General features: G+C 55.7%; 1 protein-coding gene across 1 annotated transcript in view; it reads left to right on the top strand.

Annotated features, from left to right (window-relative positions):
- SNX29 (sorting nexin 29) overlaps nt 1–20855 on the top strand; it is a 234055-nt gene that overhangs the window by 61634 nt on the left and 151566 nt on the right. The gene's annotated exons all lie outside the window — the stretch shown is intronic.

Raw genomic sequence — 20855 nt, 5'->3', positions numbered from 1 at the left:
GTCTCGGGAGTGGAGCGGGTGGCCCCTTGGCTTGGCCACAGGGGTGGTGCTGGCTTCTGGCCTTTGATAACGTCACAGGTGAAGCATGGTGCTGTCAGAATATTTCTCCTCTGTCATTTTCCTAATTAAGATTATGGCAGGGCCTGTTTTTACTTAAGAGCCTTTTTATTTCTTTTTCTGTGACTTGGTTTATATCTAATTAAAGAAAACCATAAAGCGAACCCCCAACTCCCATAAAAAGTGGCGTCCTGGTGACCACGTTCATCTCTGGATGTGGTGATTCCTCGAGTAGCATGTTAAATGGCCATTTCTGATGGCTGGTTCATTTCAGTTCCAGTTTTCCCTGCTTTGTGAATTGCCATGCAGTTCTCATTTCATCTTCTCTCCTTCCTCACATTTTAAAATGGCATCTCAAGAGCCAGAGGAAGGTAACCGACCATGATAAATACGGCCGCGGATGGCCATTTGGCATTTTCTCAAGTGGACACCCCTCGGCCATGCTGGTGCTCTGGGGTGCGGTTGTATTAAATGTTTGCGTGAAGACGGGGAGCCCCTGCTCTGGATCTGCTGAGGAGACAGCCTGAAGCCCCTGTCATTTCTGGATTGTGTCGGGAGCCCCACAGCTGAGTGCGCTCTGGGGGAGCCGCTGAGCTCCTGGGTGCGATTCCGGTGTGCGCCAGCAGGGGGCAGTCTTGCCCACGTGAGCGCGGAGTGGGAGTGCGTCTGCTGCTGGAAGCAGGCCTTAGGACCCGTGTTTCAGTGGAGGGTGGCTTTTGGGAGGGTTTTACCCCCTTAACAGAGCAGAAAGCACCAATTTCCTGACTAGGCAATTTTATAATCCGACGTCTCCCCTTTAAGCAACATGTAACTAGGACCTCAAGGTTCCTGAGAGTTGCAGGTGCATCTATGAAATAGGTTATATTCAGCGAGTGAAGAAGGAAGAAGCACTGCAGGCAGCCAGGTGTGTACATTTGAGGAACTCAGCTGCTGGCCTGTTCCAGACAGCTCACCCCACAGCGTGCCAGGCCTTCATGCTTGGGCCCCAGGCGGAATGGCTGGCAGCGCTGGGGCCTGGGGGCCATTTGATGCTGCGGCTGCCGTTGCTGATGGGCACAGACAGGGGGGTGGGCAAAGGTCACGGCGGGGCTGGCCGTGTGCCCAGAGGGCGCCTGTGTTCAGGTGGCAGGTTCTGAGCCGCAGGTGGTGTAGTCTCGCGGCTGGTGGCCGGCCCCGGCCCTGGCCTTCCAGGTTCAGTGTGTCTCCGCTGCTCATTACTTGTGCGGCCTTGAAGTCAGAGTGTCCGTCTGTGTCCTTGGTTATGAAAGGAGGACAGGACGCTCTACCTCATGGTCACTGCCTGGTGAGCGAGAGGCCGTGTGTCGGCTCCATACACGTGCTTCAGAAATGCGCCATAAATGTTAACTGTCGTTACCATTTTTTTTTTTAAAGATTTATTTGTACACACAGAACTGGGCTACAGGCCAGAGGCTCAGGGGTGGCGAGAGGCTTCACCAGAGACAGAGTGGGGAGCAGAACAGGCAGGTCGACGAAGTACACTGCTGAGGGGAGCAGCGGGCGGGTCTGGAGAGGTCTGCCTCCATGTGGTCACCTCCGGGGCAGGCGGGGATCGAACTCATGCGGAAGCGGCTTTAGATTCTCAGTGCTGTGCTTTAACTCGCTGCGTCACCAGGGAGGGCCGTTGTTACCATTTTTTAAAAGCGTAATCATTACTAAGAAACCCTGCCTAATCAAGTTATGTTGTAACAGCAGTGATGCAGAAAGAACGATGTGCGAGGCTATTTCAGGCTCACCCAGGTGAAATGACCTTTGCAGCAGTGTTCCGATACCGTGGGCGTGCTCATGTTAGGCCTGTTTCCCTGGCCCTGAGCGTGGAGCAGCATCCGGTGTTTTATTCCACGTGCTGTCTGCTGAGAAGGAAGGTCTTTCCTCTGGAGCGGAGAGGACTCAATTGAGGTCAAGGTCGTGGAACCAGCCTCAGGCTTTTGTAGCCCCCCATGAAGCTTGTTCCCGAGGGGGAGGCGTTTTGACCAGTCCAGGGTAGGTTAACCTCACGCCTGAAATGCTCTGTCACCTTGTGTAGCTTGAATTGATAATGGTGAATGAGTTAGGAGACAGGTGTCCACAGGAGGGAGACACACACTTACATGCGAAGACTCGGGGGCAGCGAGCCCATGGGTCGTGGGTTGCTTTCTGCGTCTGTGTCCGTGCTAGTCGTCTCTCGCTGTGTAATGAATTGCCCCTGGACGTGGCAGATTAAAACAGCACATGTTGAGACACTCGTTTCCGAGAGATGAGTGTCTGGGAATGGCTCAGCTGGCCGGATTTTGCTTGGCGTGACTCAGGAGGCCTGAGGCTCCATGTCTGAGCTTTTTCCTCTGGCTTTTGGCGGGAGGCTCTGGTTCCTCATCCTTGGGTCTCCCCACAGGGATGGCTTCCCAGAGCCAGTGACCAAGACCAAGGGATGGAAGCTGTTGTCTCATGGCCGATCTTGGGAGCTCCATGCCATCACGTCTGCCACATTCGGTGGTCACACAGATGAGCCCGGATCAGTGTGGGGTTCTGTATGCGGTGGGGATACCCAAGGCGGGGTCATGGGTGGTGTGAGTGAGTACCAAGGGCGCTTCTTCCCTGGTGGGCTCTTCTCCTTCCCCCTTCTGCCCGTGTGGTTTGGTGGGCTGGGCCCACGAGCCAGTTAGCTGCTCCATCCCTGGGACGCCATGCTTGGGCCCCAGAGGGCACTGGCCAAGCCCATGTCTCCACAGCCAATTACCAGCAGCTCTCGCCCCAAGACAGCGCACTGTGTCCGTGCAGACGTCTCTCTGCAGACCCGTCCTCCTCGAGGGCAGCTCATTTTGCCTGCGGTATCAGAGCAAATGCCCTTTCCTCTCCTTTTCTTTTTTATAATAAATCTGTCCTTTTGGATAGAAAAAAACAAACAAACAACAGCCAGTTAGCATCCTTGAGTGCAGGATGTGAGCGGAGTGTCTGGGGCGCCCTGGGGTGTTCCCAGCCCCTGTTCCAGCCCTTCGCTTCCCGTCTGCCATCGCAGGACCCTCCTTACTCTTATTCCTAATAAGCTTTGCTGGCCGACAGAGTGAGTGTGGGTCAGCAGGGGAGTTTTGTTGCTGCAACTGGTCATTTGCCCAGGCCGAGCCAGGGCGCGCCTCCTCCCCTGCTGTTCACTCTGCGCCCTCCAGGCGCCCGTGGCTTCTGAGGTGGCGCCTCTGCGCTCAGCAGCAGCCACAGCCTCCGGCAGGCAGCCCCCCGGCCCGTGGGGCCCCGAGGAGCCCTCTCCCTCCTCACGTCCACGAAGAGCACTGGGGTAGGAGCACTCGCGCCTGGGCGTGTGGCGCCTGCGGCCAGCAGAAGGCCGAGGTGGCCGGCCTCGCCGCGACCCCGAGGGAGCAGCAGACGCACATCCGGTGCGGGAGCCCCGAGCCGGAGCGAGCCCCAGGCCCGCCTGCCTCCCCCGGCACATGCCCAGACTCCTTCCCCCCTCCTTGCTCGGGGCTGGGGTGCCGAGTCTGGGCAGTCTCGCGGGTCCCTCCCTTGTCCCAGTCCCGCCTGCAGCGAGCGGCTTGCGGCCGTGGCCTCCATTTGACCTTGAGCGCCTGCCGTGTTCTCTCCAGCCCTGCCTGCCCAGCGCGTCCCTCTGTGCTTGTGCCCACTGCGCTGCTGAGCCCTGATCTGGGTGATGGTGCCCCGCGTGCGGACAGGCCTGTGCCGCGACTCTGAGGGCGGCCACCCCGAGGCTTAGGCCTGCTCGCTGCCCCGCCTAGCCCTCGAGGCTCCGGGCTCTCGGTGAAGGCTGTGAACCTCAGTTCTGCCCAAGACTCAGTCTCTGCCTTCTGGTTTTAAACGCTGGCGAAAGAGGAAGAGCATGCCGCTTATGAGAAAGATGGTTCGCTCCTTCAGCGTCCAGCGAGCTTTTTTATCAAGAGGCAGATGGTCAGGGTTGCAAAGGTCTAGCATGGAAAATGCTGGTTTGAATTCAGCCTGACCTGGGTCAGGGATGGACGTTAGACCCAAAGGTCCTTTTATTACCGACAAGAAGGCCAGTGGGTCCCAGCCTGCTGGCAATTCCGGGAGTGGCCGCCTGGGCTTCTGGGCTGAGAAGGACTCGGTGTTTCATCTGGGCTCACCAGGAGGCAGGGAGGAGGAGGTTGCTGAGTAACGGTGTCTGCTGAGCACAGGAAGTGCTGCCATTGATCAGCAGGGTCTGCAGTGGGCCAGGAGATGGCCGAGCCTGTCTGCCCACACTTTGCCATCCGTCTGCTAGCGCTGCAGGAGCGGCGGAACGGCTTGAGATCCATCTCCAAGGCCGAGGGGGCAGTGTTGTACATGAAACTGAAAAGGGGAGAATTTCTTACGCTTCTCTGAGGCCCTCGTTGTTTCGATCGTTTGGTAAAGGAAGCGTACTCTGGAGGAGTATCTCAAACCTGATATGTAAACAACAAGTCAGAACTTTACTCTGGAGGTAAGTAAGTAGAGGCCAGAAATTAATGTTCAAAAAAAATAAACATTTGTTGTCTCTTCAGAGCCCCGTGTTTACGGCTGAGAGCTGGCCATGGCCAGGGCTCTCTTCGGAAGAGCTGCCGAAGCAGGTCCCCTTGGCCACCGGTCACTCTCAGGCCCGCCTTCCCCTGTGGCATGCGCGTTCCCACCAGCACCAGGCAGAGGCCCCCCAGGGGAGGGGTGTGTGTCAGCCTGTAGCTCCAGGGGATGCCTGAGATGCAGTTGGGGCCCAGAGGGGGCCTTCTGCTTGCTGCTCAGGCCTGGGTCCCACACCTCCTGGGCCCAGGGGCTGCCGGTTTTCCCTCCCCCCCAGCACAGAGTATAATCAACATGTTTTCTCAAGAAAAATCAGGGCGCCCTCCCATCAGGGAGGGTGGATAAAGGTTATAGGGTGGGACGCCCCGCTGGGTCCTGAGCTCTCCTGAGGAAATGTGTGTGTGGTTTCCCTCAGGCCACTGCCCTGGGGCGGCCGGCCATGCCAGGCTCAGCCCTCTGCGGGGCTGTCTGACCTCTCTGCACCACCCTCTTGTGTCTTCTTGGGACGGTGATGTCCCCTGTCATGGAGCCCTGTCAGCGAGTGCCAGTCCCGTCACTGCCCTGGCATGTCAGCTCCGCGCCTCACCATCCCCTTTTTGAAGAGAAATGTTCACTTATGTCCCCTTCATGGTCCTGAAGGGAGATTCATAACTAATGCAAGACCTACCTACATGAGAAAATCACTGTCACGCCCTAACTCCAATAGGAACAAGAAATAAGAGGGAAGTAATTTATAGTCAGCAGTAGATTTCAGTATATATTGGCCGGGCACAACTTTGCTAGAAAAACACGAGGCAGTTCAGTGCTTGCACCTACGCAGTGATGCATGAGAAGGTCAGAAGCCACTTTGGGAGATCGCAGAGACGAAAGTGCTGAGGGTGGCGGCAAGGGTGAGGGCTGGCAGTCACTGTGGGCAAGGGAGTTAGGTCGCAGGCGTGGCTGGAAGCAGGTTTGTCGCCTACACAGAGGGTTGTTGGGACGGCGGAACGTGCTGCTGGGCGGAGCGAGCCCGGCTGTGGCGCTTCAGGGACACTTGCTAACTGCTGGTGGCGCCCCGTCAGCGCGGGGTGAGACCACAAGCATCTCTTTCTTTTTTTAATATTTGTTTATTTATGCACACAGAACTGGGGTGCAGCTCAGAGGTGTGAGGGGTGAGAGGATTCCCCAGAGACAGAGTGGGGAGCAGAACAGGCCGCCTGACGAAGCACACTGCTGAGGGGAGCAGCGGGCGGGTCAGGAGAGGTCTGCCGCGCCATGGGGTCACCTCCCTGGCTGGGGATCCAACGCGGGCTGAAGCAGCTGCAGCCAACTTCCTGGTGCTGTGCCATAACCCGCTGCACCACCAGGGAGGGCCCCACAAGCATCTCTCGCACGCTTCTGAGAACGCAGTCCCGTCCCCAGAGAGCCGCCATCTTAGTGCGCTCAGCAGTGTTCTCATTGCCAAGGTCATTTGCAGTCACACCGTCAGGACTGTGTCAGGTTTCAGTTCCCTCACTCTGAGAGCCCTTGGTCATGATGGAGCCTCCAGCACTCTGGCGGGTCCTCTGAGTCCCTGCTGTGTGTGCCACAAGCCCCCTCCCCCAGCTTCCCGGGTGCCCACTCTCCTTGGGCATGGAACTTGCTTGCCAGGAGTGGCTGGATCTTTCACTGGGCTGAGTCTCATTTGCTGAGTGAGCTGGCTTGTCCTCATGTTTTAGCAGTCCTTGTCAGCAACTGACAGGTCTAAATGACTGAACCAGAGCAGCCAAGGAGAGCTGAGTGCACTGGGGGCCTGGGTGCGGGCACAAGGATGAGGATAAGACGCATGTCAGGGCCGGAGACAGAGGCGGCCTAGGAGAAACCGGTCTCCTGAAGTTTCACGCTAGTCGGTTGGTTAGTTAACACTCCTCACCCGTGTACCCCGTGCTGAGCCTGGGCGAGCAGAGACGACCCACAGTGCTCTCTGACCCCTGGGTGGGCAGTTGCCTGTGCTCCAGTTGAGTTGGTCATTTTCAAAGGATGTGGTGTGTCACTGGGTGGGCAAGCAGGGGTGGGAAGAGGTCGGGGAGGCCCCAGGGTGCCAGAGGTCAGGCGGCCCTCAACTGAAGGCCCCGCAGGGGCACCCGCCACCTCTGTGGGACCCCCGGTGCTTCGCATCTGGCATGCGGGGAGGGTAGGCGTCTCTGTCGCAGAGCCTCTGTGGGAGCCAGCCATGTGCCAGGCATGGAGCGTCCCTGGACGTGCTCGGGGAGGGCCGCATGATGGTTTTGTTGGGTTCCTGGAAGTAAATTGCTCCTCTGTTGAAGGCGGCCGAATCGTTTTCTGGAGTTAATCTAGCCTGTGCAGCTGTAGCTAACTGTCTCCTAGAGAACCCTCGGGTTGGCCTGCTGAACGCCTTGCTCGGATTTTGGGACCCTGGATGGTCACCGGGAGCTGCTGCGTCCAGCCCGGCAGCCCAGTAAAGTCAGGCTTCCCGGAGGTCAGCTCAGAGATGCCGGCCAGCCGCAGAGGGTGCAGGCTGGGCACTTACTGCAGCACTTCCCACATGCTACTGGCCCCTGGCCCTGGCACTGGCCGCACTGATGGGCAGGTGTGGGCGGGCCTGCTGTCTTGTGGTTCTGCCACGCTGATTCCTAGACTGTGCTCCCGAGCTGTCTCCTTGTGGGTTGCTGGGTCGCTTCTGGTCACCTGAGGTTGTGGAGAGCTGGCCTGGTGCCCGAGCGTCTGCAGTCCATTCTCCGCTGTCCGTTTCTTTCCTCAGTGACCTCAGCAGTGGAATTGCAGGGCAGAGGCTGTGGGTGCTAGGAGGTGCGGGTGTCACGCGATTCTGCTCCAGGTGAGGCAGGAGTCCCCCCGGCTAGAGCTGAGCTGCTTTCGTCGTCATTCGTCACTGCTGGCTCTGGCCTAGCCTCGCAGAAGGTGAAGACGTCATTGACACGAGTGAGTTCCCAGCTGACCCCATTGGGTATAGACGTGGGAACCCCCCAAAGGTGGGAGACTGGAATTGGCAAATGCACGAACGTCTGAACTTAGACCTAGGGAGGAGCCTTCCCCCACACCGGAGGCTGAAGAGCGGCATCTATGTGAAGCATCGAGGCCTCACTGACAGCAATCACATGCAAAGAGAAAACCGCGTGCTGTGTGTTCTCTCCAGCGCTCCCCGAATCCAGCCAGGGGCTCAGGTTTGTGGGTGAACTCCAGTTTTCCGGGCCTAAGCAGCAAGGCGCGTTTGCAGGGACATCTGCTTGCTGAAGGACGTGCCCTGTGAACGGCTGCGCGTCAGGGCAGCGCCAGATGCCCTTAGTCGTCAGCACCAGATGGTCTCTGCAAAGGTGCATGAGCTCGGACCCGGCGCTTCATCGGCAGGCGGACACTGGGCCGCTGGACGGGGCGGGGCTGGGGGTAGCCGTGTCGGAAACGCTGCTCTGGCCTGTTACTTCTCCCAGGAAGCTGGAGGAGATAAAAAATTTCCAAAACCAATAAAAACGAAAGACTCTCATTAAAAGCCATGGTCATGACCCACGGGGCAGGGAGGTGCGTTTCCCACTCACGAACGCTCCGTCTGCTGTCGCTTCTAAGGATCGTCTGGAGGAGTCAGTAGAAGCAGCAGAGTGGTTTTGTGGCCTGACAGAGGAGCCCAGGGAAGGACCACGGGCGGGAGCGGAATGGTGGGAGTGGACAGGCGGCCCCCTCCGAGCCCAGGAGCTGGGCCCTTGCTTCCCGGGAACCCCTGACTTCTCCTGTTTGCTGTGGAGAGGCAGACTTTGTAACCTGGTGATTCCTAGAGATAATTTTTCAGACCTTGCCTTTCCGGTTTGGCTCACAAGGTGGCAATTTCCATGTCAGCGCGCGTGAAGCCTGGGTCTTAAATATAGCCCGCGTGTGAATGCCCTGCGGGCGGTGACAGCCGCCGTGACATCACTGCCAAGCAGCTTCTTGTTATTTTGGAGCCGGGAGGGAGCGACAGGAAGCTCGGCGGAGGGGAGATGTTCTTGGCAGTGGCAGTTCTGCTGTTTCGGAGAGACAACTGTCAAGTCTAGTGACTCTGGGAGTCTGCGAAGTTTACTCTTTCCCCAAGTAAACAAAAAGTTTGCTGAGTTCAGACCGGGCGCCAAACGCGCCCCGTGCGAAGGCTGGGGGGCCGCACCCCGCGGGGCTGCTGCGTCACCGGCAGGCGTCCCAGCACTTCTGTGGTCAGAAGGGGAGCGGCCCTGAACGTGGCCTGGTGAGCCTGACCCGTGGGTGGAGGGGACAGTGGCAGCTCTTGTGACGAGTCAGCGTCTCGAGCCCAAAGGCCCCCCACCCCCCCGAGTCGGCCGGGGAGCACGTCCCGCCCCGCGTGTCATCCCAGGTCCCGGTGCCAGCGGGCAGGTCCTCAGGGAGCAGGCTGACCGGGGTCACCAGCGGGGTCACGGCCCATGACTTTGGTTCATTCATGCAGGTTGGGGCGAACTTATTTTGACTCTTTTATCTGAAGTGGCGATGGCTCAGCTCCGGGCAAGAGACGTCCTGTAACGTCGGGGAGCGGGCCGCCCTGGGTTTCCCTGCGGGGTTCACGGCTGGCAGTGCGGGGACCTTGGCTTTCAGGGCCATTCACCAGGCTGATTTGCTCCCTGCCACAGAGCGAGGCGTTTGCTGTCCATTTGCTCCTGTTCTGGCTCCTGGCATGTCCCAAATCCACGCAGAGCGGTTTGCGGGCCGCCCGCGCCCCCCCCCCCCCCCCATCGCTGCGCTTTTCATGCTGGGAACTTCAAAGCCAGTCCTGTTATCGGACTACAAAGACGGGCTATGTATGAATTGCTGCAGTTGAAAATTCATAAACACATACAGGACAATTATCACACTTAATAAAAGTAGCCAGAGTCCCTTGGCATCGAGTTTCTAAGTTCAAAGAGCCTTGGTTGTCTCGGCTTCTTACAGTGACTCTGACCAATTCTGAGTTCATTTTTAAATGTAAATCAACTCTTGTCTTCCATGCTTCAAACTCACACCCCCGTCCAAGGCTCGCAGGTCTTGGAGATTAGAGCCACGCCCGCCTGCTTCCTCTTCCCTCTGCCGCACCGGGCTTTGCCGGGTCTCTTCTGGTCTCTGCGGAGAAGGCCCTGCTGCCTGGAGCGGTCTCCCCTCCGTCACTTTCTCTTACCAGTTCCGGTTTTCAGCTTCCTCGCGTGTGTGGTTGTGTGTGTTTGTGTCTTTGTTTGAAGTAGACCTCCTCCCACTGCCTTCCCCCACGGGTACCCCCGGCCTGGCACACGTAGCTGCTTGGCCCGGCCTGTGAAGGACGGACGGTGGTGTCACACAGCCGGAGCCTGGAAGCCAGGGATCACCTCCTGTGAGGAAAGCTGGGGGTGGGGGCGTCCTCACTCTGGCTCTCTCCTCGTCATCGCAGAGACGGCACAAGACAGCCCAAGGGCTGAGACTCGGTGCCCGGCCGTGTCAGTAACACCCCCGGCTTCTGTAGCTCCTCCTATGCAGAGCTGGTCCCGGCCCACACCTGTCACCTCCCTCAGCCAGACCAGGACGCTTCTTTACAGATTGGGACGCTGGGATCCCCCAGGGTCGAGTCCTTGGGAGCTTCTGCCCCAAGTGGCGTCTGGGGATGAGCCCCTGGGGGTCAGGTGGAGCTGCCTGGAAGCCCCGCCCTTGCCTGGTGCAACACCAGAACCTGCTCTGGTGTAACATGGGCGACCCGCCCCCTGCATAGCATGGGCGACCAGCACCCTACACCAGCGGGTAGGAGGCCTCCCAGAGCTGTTTCCCTGTGCTGCAGAGGGAGATTGCTTATTTTAAAAAAAGATTTATTGGGCAGACAGAACTGAGGTACAGGCCAGAGGTGCAGGGGCAGTGAGAGGCTCCACCAGAGACAGAGTGGGGAGCAGAACAGGCAGATCGACGAAGTACACTGCTGAGGGGAGCAGCGGGCGGGTCAGGAGAGGTCTGCCGCGCCATGTGGTCACCTCCGGGGCAGGCGGGGATCGAACTCATGCGGAAGTGGTTTCAGCTTCTTAGTGCAGTGCTTTAACCCGCTGCGCCACCAGGGAGGGCCCAGGAGCCTACGTTTATTGGTGGCACCCAGCGGTGCCTGTGCCTGCAGAGCTCAGGGCGATGCACACCCTGCAGGCAGGAGCAGCTGCCCGCCGTCCTTCACGAGCAAACCTGCTTTAATAGTCATCCCCTTTTTCCTTTTAAAAATGCTTTCTGTCTTCCCCACATCAGCTCACAGCAGGAGCTGACCCCCCCAACTGTACGCAGGTGACAGGTGTGTAGCCCCAAGTGTCCCCCACCGGCAGGGCTGGGACCAGAGCCTCCTGCACCTGCCCCAGGTTGCGGCCCTGCACCCCTCCCCCACGGCCCGGAGTCTCTGCTGGCCTGTCCTTGCCAGCCCTGCCTGGGAGGAAGTCAGGAATAAAGAAGTTTACAGGGGCCGCCCCTTCATGCTCAGCTGCAGGGAGGGCCGGTTCACCTTCCCAGTCCCTGTCCCCTCCCCTGTGTCTGTGGCCTCTCAAGCTTCTCGGCTGTTCTTAAGCCCTGCTCTGACCCCCCGCCCCCTCCCCCAGCCCTCAGCTCCTAGTGACAGTCCCCTTCTTTGCCTGTCCCCAAATCTGTCTTTAGGGTGCACTTCTGAATGCAGCTTTTCCAGAGTTTTATGTGGTAAGGTTCTGTGACAGGAAGACAAATAGTTGAGCTTTAAATTGGAGAAAAACAGAAGGCCGTTTGTCTGAATCGCTCCAGTTCTGCTCTCCCAGCTTTTCGGTGTTTGAATTGTGGAGATGATTTCCCTTTGCTTGGAAGGTTGAACTGCTGGGAGGTGTTTTGTCGGGGACTGGTAGATGAAAGCGTTAAGCACAATTAGATGTCCCCTTTTTACTTTTATAGATTTTGACATATAAATAATTGGAGGTTTGGCTCTCTCGCTCTTCCTTAAAAGGATTCTAGAAACACTGGAATGAGGTATTTTCAGGGACATTTGACAGTGGGCTCACTGATTGTGCACAGAGGGAGAAGCACAAACACACTTTTGGAGGTGGAAACTGGCCTCCAGCTGCAGTGGCCTTGACCTCGAGGTGGCTGGCTCCCCTTCCCTGTGTCTGGGCCCCTCGAGATGGGCGCTGTCTGCCACACGCCATCAGGTTTTCTTCGGTTTATAATGGCACATCGTGGTGTCTCTCGCCAGGGCCTGGTGCCTCTGCTGGCCTCAGCATCCTAGGAAAGAGGGGGTCGGGTCCTTGGTTCTGGCCTTTCACCCTCAGCCTGAGTCTGGTGCCGACACGGGGCAGGTACCTGGCTCTGGTGTGGGAGGACTGGACGGTGGTGGCCGGAGTAGGTTTCTGTCTCCCTCCTTCCTCCACCCCACGCCCTCCCCAGGCTCCTCTGCCGTGTGTGCTGTTCTGGCCTCTCACTTGTCCAGCCAGCTCCTGTGGGTGCTGACTACCCCGTCCTCCACTCAGTCCAGAGCCTGCACCTGTTGCTGACCATGGCCTTGGCTCTCAGTGAGTTCCCAAGGCTGGCTGCTCTGGACGCTGCTCACCCACCTGGGCGTGTGCTTCTGCATGTGTTGACACAGAGAGACAGGCTGATGTGCTCTGCCCACCAGCTACCAACTTCCGAAGGTCACAGCCGGAAGAATGTTCTGAACAAAAAGTTTATGAATAGTTCAGTTAGTGCTGTAATATGACTGCATGCCCAGGTAGCATCCACAAAAGGCTATCAGGTGGGGGTAGGGAGGAGGCTGCGAGCGGGTGTGGAGTTTCTCTTGGAGGTGATGGGTTGTTGTTGATGGTGAAATGTGCTTGGACATCTGCTAAACTACAAAGTCGTGCGCTTTAAGAGAGTGACTTGCGAATCCCCCCACCATCAAAAAAGGTAGAACAGAAGTACACAGGGACTTAAAGCAAAATCAACACATCTAAAATGCAGCCACCATCTCCTGAGCTTTTAAAAAGAACTTGGCGGCCCAGGTAGCAGTGTCTTTCCCTGCTTCTCCGTGACAGTAGAAAATTAAACCGGGGACACTGGGCTCTCGCTTTTGGGTCAGAACTGGCAGAAACTTGATTGCTTTCATGTCTTACCTCTTCAGGGGAGCAATTAATGCAGGCGAGGCTGGGACACATTGCACGTCGGGCTTCCCTGGTTCCCGGCCCCTCCCGGGGGCAGTACAGACGGAGCACGCCCAGGCCACGTGTTTGACAGACAAGGCAGACAATTTCCTTTCTCATTTGCATATCCCCACCCCCAGCAAGGGTGTCCGGCACCTCACAAAGTTCCTGTGTGGACCTTGAGATCCACCGACATCCCTGGAGCCTCAGTGCCCTGCTTCTGGCCCTCAGGGGCGCACAGGGCTTCTTTTCTCCTGGACTCACCTTCCACTCTGCTTAGTTTTTTCGACACCCCGGAAACCGCCTGCCGGACCCTGCGCCTGAGCTCTCTCGTCTCCCCTGGCCCTGGATGCATTTGGCCAACGGGGGCCCTGGTGGGAGGAAGGATGGAGGCGGCTTGGTCACTTCTCCCTCTGGCTCCCTCTCTGCAGGCCTGGCCCTTGCAGCAACTTCAGCTTCCCCTGCGCCAGCCGAGTTCTGCCAAGCTGCTGCCTCCCTTCCCCCTGTGGGCAGAGTGACTGGGCAGAGTGGTGTGCGTGTGTGTGTGTGTGTGTGTGTGTGTGTGAAGCACACACGCAGGCTGGGCCTCTGGGAGGCCGCTCTGGAAAGAGTTGGGAGACAGAGTTTCTAGCTGCCAGACGGCTCGGTGGGCCTGGTGCTGGCTTTAGAAGCCCGTGCGGGAGTGGAGCTTTCTCTAGCGGATGCCTGGGCGTCCCGGAGCATCCTCGAGTGTGTCAGCCACAGGCTCTGAGAAGTTCAGCCATTGCATTTCCCTCCCGGCCTAGTGTGACAACTCTGGGGAGATTCAGTGGTGTTTACGAGTGTGTTCCTTTTCGGTTGATCATGTTTTTTTAAACTTCTCACTTTGAGATGGGCTGGCGCTGGGAAGCTGTGCGAGCAGCCTGAGCACTTGGCTTGTTTCTAATCGTGGGGTTTTCTTATTTTGGGCATTGAAATTCACATGGCGCGTGTTTATTCATGCTTCTCGGCTCACTTCTCCCACGGCTGTTCTCGAATTTGCATCGCCGCGGTATGAATGAATCAAGATTTTGTCATATTCCGTCTTTTGAGGAACAGATAAGGCGCACTTGTTTTATCAATGCTTCTGGAGGAGACGCCGACTTCCTAGTGAGTGGAAATACCTTGTTGCGTGTCAAGTGAGGATGAGCGGCGTAGACCTGGGTTTTGGCACTGGAGTCTGGTTTTTGTTTTCTTTCTCATTTTCTTACATTGTCGGCCATCTTTCCATAGCTCTTGTTTCCTTTTTCCACCCCAAACCACCACCCCGCTCCCCTGCGTCTCCCTCCCCTGCTCCGACCACTCCTCCCTGGTTGCACGCCTGGATTGATGGTTGCCCAGAGCTTTGTCCTCTTCCTGTAACCCTGTCTTGTCCCTGGGTGAGGCCCTGCACTCCTGGACGACCGCGGGCCGGGCCAGCAGGTCCCCGGAGCATCTGGGAGGCAGGGCGCACCCCAGAGCCCCTCGGGAAGCTCTCGGTGGGCGGGTGTGTGGAGTGGTTCTCAGACTGAGTTTGGCACTTCTGTGGGATGGGAGGCTGCCCCGTGTCGTCCAGACGGTGGTCTCTGGGCTCCTGCCTCCTAATCCACACTGATGTCCATCCGTTTTGATGACTGTCACATGCTGCTGCTTCGGAGTCTTAGAATTCTGGCATTGGGGTCTTTGTTGCTCAGTCCACCTGCACACGAGTCTTTGTCGAGGTATCTTCCTGCCCTCCCCTCCCCCCCCCGCACGGCCCCTTCCTCCTCGCTGTAGGCGCCTCCTCGTCATTAGCTGGCATGGCTACACCTTGTCAAGTCGCTCAGCGAGGTAAAGGCATGGAGAGATAACTCGTCTGTCATTTTTCATCTCAGGTCAACTCACTTATGTCTAAGTAGAGGGGAAAAGTGATACGTGTAGTCAAAATCGTTGCTTCTCTAGTCTGTGAGTGCTTACTCAGCTAAAACAGTTTCGACAAGCTTCCGTTTATAGGCCTATTTTTATCATTCAGCTATTAAAAATAACCCTGATTCCCTGAGCACTTCTGGAGGGGATGTGATCATTTAGGGCTCTTTACTAGATTTCATGGGAATCGACTGACACTGAAAGTCGAGGGGGTTCTGTGACCCAGGTAGATTTTTGCCTCAGGCACAGTTGGCTCCCACTGTGTGGCCTGGTTCCACAGAGTTCCCTCGGGCAGCTTCACAGTGCACCAGCAGCTCCAGCTGTATGTGTGGTGTGCGCACGTGTTTGGGCATGTCCTGTGTATGAGTGGATGCTTTGTGCGGTGTGTCCTGTGCATGTGTGCACACCTGCCTGTTTGTCAAGGCGACAAGGAAAGGCCTCTCAGGCAACAAGTCCTTTTAAGGGTGCTCAGGGACTGTCCTTGAGGGGCACCGTGAGCGGAGACGACTCTCAGGAGCTCAGGAGAGGGAGGTTGGAGGATGATTGATGCTTGGGCTCTGTGAAGGGTGTGTGTGGGGGTGTTGGCGTGTGTGGGGTGTGTGTGTGTGCGTTTGTGTGTGTGTGTCTGTGTTGATGGTGACACCAGCCGTAGACTTGACTGTTGGCCCCAAGAGGCCCTGAGTGCATGGTACAGAGCCAGGGTTGATTGAAGGCTCTGGGTCTTCTGGAAGGAGCTTCTGGAAGGGGTGGGGGGAGTGAAACCTTCAGGATAACCCCGAGTTATCCTGTGGCCACGCAGACACTAACGTTGGGGCAGGGGCAGGGTCTGTGTTGGCCAGGGAAGCCATCGGAGACTTCCGGCCTTGCCCTCTGCTCAAGGTGAAAGACAGGAGCGTGTCTGGTGGCAGCCAGGTCAGCTCTGGGCCCAAGGGAGGCAGAGAGCTGGGTTGCTGAGTCGCAGCCAGCCCCATGGCAGCCCCGGTGCCCTCTGACCAGAGCTGGGCTGGAAGAGGACTTAACCGTGACAGACAAGCCCTGCGTGGGGCCGTCACAGGCTGGCAGGGCCGCGTTTGAGCCGGCACAAAAGAATTCTCAAAGCTCATTAAAACCCCCACAGGATGGGATTATTTTCTGTGTGATAACGCTGTTGGTGCTTCCTAAATAATGAATAATAAGATGATTAGGCGGTTACAAAACGACGAGGAAGTGGAATCCGGCCGGGGTGGCTTGTCCGAAAGTACCTGAGTTCACCCTCCTCTTAGTCAGCAGCATGTTTAAGGAGACTTTGCGCTTGGTAGTTTTACTCTTGGGTTTTGAGGGGAGGAAAATGGTTCTATATATTGAAAGCAGTGTTTCTATTTTTTTAAATTTTTAATTTTTTGTCCCTGAGGTTAGGAGGGCTAGTAAATAGCCTAATGGAAAATGGTAATTATATTTTGGTTGCTATTTAAGTGGCTTGGGAATCATTCTTTGTAGGGATTATTCTATTTCTAGGCTTGATGCTCAAGGATTATCTACATTGTCACTCATCTATTACTAGATGGCATTTTTTCCCAAAGATTTATTTATTTATGTATACAGAACTGGGGTGCAGGCCAGAGGTGCAGGGGTGGTGAGAGGCTTCACCAGAGACAGTGGAACAGAACAGGCAGATCTACTGAAATACACTGCTGAGGGGAGCAGGGGCAGGCCAGGAGAGGTCTGCTGCAGGGATCGAACTCATGCTGAAGTGGATTTAGCTTCTTAGTGCTGTGTTTAACCTGCTGCACCGCCAGGGAGGGCCACGATGGCATTTACTCAAGTCCTCTGTTACAGCTTTGCAGCAGGAGCTGCTCCCTGTCAGAGGGGTCTCACTAGGGACTAATTATGCGCTTCCTAAGTTTGTGTGTTGAAGCTCCAAACGCCCTGTGCCCGATGTCCCCTCTTGTCCTCCCTCTCCCACTCTATTTAGGAAGGTTAAATGAGGTCACACGGAGGCCTTAGTCCAGCATGAAGGCTGAGGAGACAGCAGGGGTGTGAGCGGCCAGGGCGCGGCTGGAAGGCAGCCATCTGCAAGCCCCAGGGAAAGGCCTCAGGAGGAAGCCACTGTTGGCACCTTGGTTTTGGGGTTTCCGGCCTCCAGAAATGTGAGAAGTCAACTCTTACTGCTCAGTCAGTAGGGGCAGCCCCGGAGCCGAATACCCTGGTAGTGTTGGGGAGTGGGGGGAGGATGTCCTGGAGGAACTCCACCAGCAGGTTCATGGCCCTCCCCCCACCCCAGACTAGAGATCCCATCCCAGTCCTTGCACAGAGACTGCGGACCCCGTAATGTCATCACCACGGAAGGGAGGGTTGCTGGGAACTGGGGGTGGAGCTGAACAGCCAGGCTCGGGGTATGACCAACCGGCCATGGGGGCCTCCTTGGGAGTGCTGGGTTTTCGCCGGCTCTCAGCATGCTGTTGGGGTCCCCGCTCAGCGGAACTGGTAGGACACAGTCACCAATTTATCTCTTTCCCCCGAGTTACTCATTTCATCTCCTCCCCTTTTGGTAAATAAACCCTTTGCCAGCCTTGGTGTATGTCCGCAGGTGAGCCTTGTTCTAAGTCCCTTTAAGCGCTGGTGAGGACCCACGGTCAGGCCACCCCATTTCACAGTGGGGTTGCTCTGGAGCAGTAGGACCTGTGTCTTCTCTTTCCCTTCCTCTGAGGAGAGCGGTGTAAATCATGGGCCCTCACTTGCTCGCGGTGTGTCGTGGGACAAGCTGATGAGCCACCCGGTGACCTTCGCTTCCTTTGGTGTGTGTGGGACACATGCAGACTGTGCCACAGGGGTGTATGTGTGTGCAAGCCTGTTGCTTTCGTGAGGATTGAACGCAGTGGGCTGCCTGAGTCCTGCTGTCTGCTCTGTGTGTGGGTGCCCAGTCCCTTGGGGGTCCCTCCTAGTTTCTAGTCACTTGCACCAAGCATCCTACTGGGGTCTGCGAGCAATGGGGTGTGGTGTGGGGGGAACAGGCTAGTCTTGGTGCTGTGCTGGAGGGTTGTGCCTTCTGCTGGGTCCTGCCACTGGCCGGCTTCCATCCTGCTCATGTGGTTTGCTCAGCCGTGGAGTGGAGTGGGAGGGTACTAGAGCCTGGAATTCATTGTGACCAGCCCTGCCAAGTCCCTATGGTTTTCCTGCAGGCATTGGGCTGAGCCAGGCCTGGACAGACATGGCTGTCTTCTCCAGACCAAAAGCTTGCTCCCAGTGCTGATAGCAGGCGCCATAGGGGGAGTTTGTGAAGTTAGGTCCAGCTTGAACCATGCTGTGCTTTCTTTGGTGATGGGACAGTTGTGCAGCACACATGAGCGGCCCAGCATGTGTGGCTGGAGGAAGCGCATGCGTGCTGAGCCCCCGCTCAGTAGGACTGTGGCGTAGAGCAGATGAGTTACAGTGGGCCCTAATTCCTACAAATCCGCGACCTACTTTGTCTTAGGAGAAAAGGATTTGCAAATGTAATATAAAAGTGATTAAGTGCAATCTTAGTAATAACGAATTTGAATTGGAAATAGTGGTTGAATAATGAGGTGTTTGATCTTAAAAATAAATGTTTATGTACCTGTCTCTGTATATATTCCTGAGTGTAATACCTGTAACATCTCAGCATAACAATGCCAGTACTACTCCCACAATGTAATTGCTGAAAAGAAAAAATTTGCACTCTCATCCATTCATATAGAATATTGGGGACTATTCTGTCATGATGTCACCTGAGTGCAAGCAGGCTTTCTCCTTTGGGGTGTCTGTACTTGAGTATAGATTTGATGCTTTGTGCCAGTTGTGGGGCACTCGGTCATTTTCACTTTTTCAATTCAAGACCATTGTCTGATGGATTCTGGCCCCAGGGTTGGTGCCCAAGAACAACAGTATTTCCAGAGTCCTTGAAGAATCATGGGTGCCCATGATGGGAAAATCAGTTTGGTGGATCTCAGGTCTTTGGTGACTATCTCAAATGTCACCACATCCTCCCGATGTGGTGCTGTGAGAATGGGGTGATGATCTCACTTTCCTACCCTCAGAGGTCACTTGCCCTGCCCTCAGAGGTCACTTGCCCATAGGGGTTCGTCCCCTGGCTCAGCGATTTCACTGGAGTCATTCCGAATGACTGTTCTCAGGCAAGAGGCCTGCTTCTCCAACATGTGCTTTTCAGTCTCTTCACCTCGGCAGTTGTGCAAGTCCTAGTCATTCGTATGCGTTCCTTCCCTGCGTTTTTTGTCCAGGGCCTCCAGTTTTCTCAGTGTTGGATCTTACCTGTCTGTCTTTCATACTTGTGCCGCTATCTCAAATATTTTTTAATCCCTTGTTTCCTTTAGTATTTTTTTTTTAGGGTTTGTTTTTTTCTCCTCTTTTTACAAAGCTTGTTAATTTCACTTTCTACGTGTTCCTTCTAGTTGGTCTTGACTTGATGACTGAAACTTGCCCCTAATTTGCTGAATTTTGTCACCTCATACTGAGTTTTTCTAATTCTGGCTCATGTTCTCTCGTGTCTTGTATCATTTTCCTGCAGTCTTTTAGCTTGGTTCGAAATAGGTCACAGTCACGTGGGTATTTCTGACCTGCCTTCATTATCCGTGGGTGTATCTACCTCTGCTCCCTCTTGTCTGGTAACTTCCCGTGGGCTCTTATCTGGATGCTTCTTTGCTGCTCTCCTTTCTGAGGGATCAGGAAAGGGATCTTTCAGGGCAGTTGAGCACTGTGCTTTCTAGCGCTTGGCACCCCTTTGGCAGGGTCTGTGTAGCAAGAGGCTCTTTGGCTTGCTCTGGCCTCTCCCGCTGCTTTGACACAGATCTCCCATCTTCATCTCTGCACTGCTGGATTACGGTCCCTGCCAGCTGCTCCAGCCCATGTGGAAAAGTCATCTGGAGCCTTGCTTTTGGATTAACTTATTCATCAATATGTCTTATATAAAAAAGACCCCTAACTCTTTATTTAGGGAGAGTTCAAACCTTTGAAGAGGTACAAGACTAACACATGAACTTGAACGCACCATCCTTCTCCTGGATCCGCAGTCATTAGTATTTTGCATACTAACATTTCTTTTTTGACTCTTTCTTTATAAACAAGTGTGTGTATGCACACAGATACATCTTTTTTTCTCAGTTGTTTGAAATTTGCTTGTGATGCTGGACATTATCACAATCTTACGATTGTGCCTGAGAAAATTCACAATTCTGTAATATGTGACGTACGCATGTTCACGATCCCCTAACGGCCCCTGGCGGGGTGATTCCCTCCACCCCTGCCTGTCCGGGGCCCCGCACAACCTCTGGCTGTCATGTCACTGGGCCGTGCCTGAGCCCAGATTCTGTGCTGAGCATGGGGCCCCGGCCCTGCTCTTAGGGGCATGTGTTCTAGAAGCAACCACGTTGCAAGTAAAAGCAGCAGGAATTCGGACTTCCGAGGCTCCTGCTGGTGGGTTTATCCCACAGTTTCAATTCACCTTTTCAATATACAGCATCTCGCTCCCTCCTGGCCTTTAAACCCACCGTCCTGGTCACCATTCATGTGTGGCCACCGACCAGTATAAGAGCATCTTAAGAAACTTTCAGGCACGTTGTCCTGGGCCTCTTGAATTTTCTGCCGGGAGCCTGGAGACCAGAGAACAGATATTTACACTTAGTGGTGTCTCCTGTAGTTTTTCATTAATCCTTCCCCAGGGTGTGGGGTGGAATTGAACATAGCAGAAAGATGTTTTAATCAAGAAGACGAGCAGCAGTGACAGGCAGCTCCGAGGCACCTCGTTTTCCTTTTTGCTTTGTCAGCGGCAGTCATTAGCTGTCTGGGGAGAGCAGTTGTGTGTCCTCAGAAATCAGGCCCACAGGTGCTTAGCTCCTGTGGGCCTGATTTTGCGTCAAGGCAAATGTGTCTGTCTGAGGAGTTCAAGGGCAGTTTTGCCATCGGCCACCACGTGGGGAAGGTGATTGGTATGGACCTGGCCTCAGAACCCTGTGGTGGCCTTATTTAATATCATTCCCTGGCTTTGGCCCTGAGACTCCAGATGCCAGTGTTTGTGGGCAGCTGGGGGTCTTAACCTAGAGTCCTGTAGGGGCCAGGCGGAGAATGACGTGACTGAAGCAGCCAGCTGAGAGCACAGGGTGGGGGCAGTCCTTCTGGAAAGCACTATCTGCCCACAGGAGCAGCAAGGCCCCCGCCCCCAGGGGTGGACTCATGAGGTTGGACGTTTGACTTTTCAAGAGAAGGTGGGATTATACGAAGTGAATCCCACTCGGAGGACTGAGATAAACACCAGGTGAACGAACTCCTAAGTGGTGTGTTAAGAAACAGCGAAGG

This window comes from Condylura cristata, unplaced genomic scaffold (assembly GCF_000260355.1).
Source record: "Condylura cristata isolate star-nosed mole 26May11 unplaced genomic scaffold, ConCri1.0 scaffold00032, whole genome shotgun sequence".
Lineage (NCBI taxonomy): Eukaryota > Metazoa > Chordata > Mammalia > Eulipotyphla > Talpidae > Condylura > Condylura cristata.
This window is presented reverse-complemented; position numbering and strand designations above follow the sequence as displayed.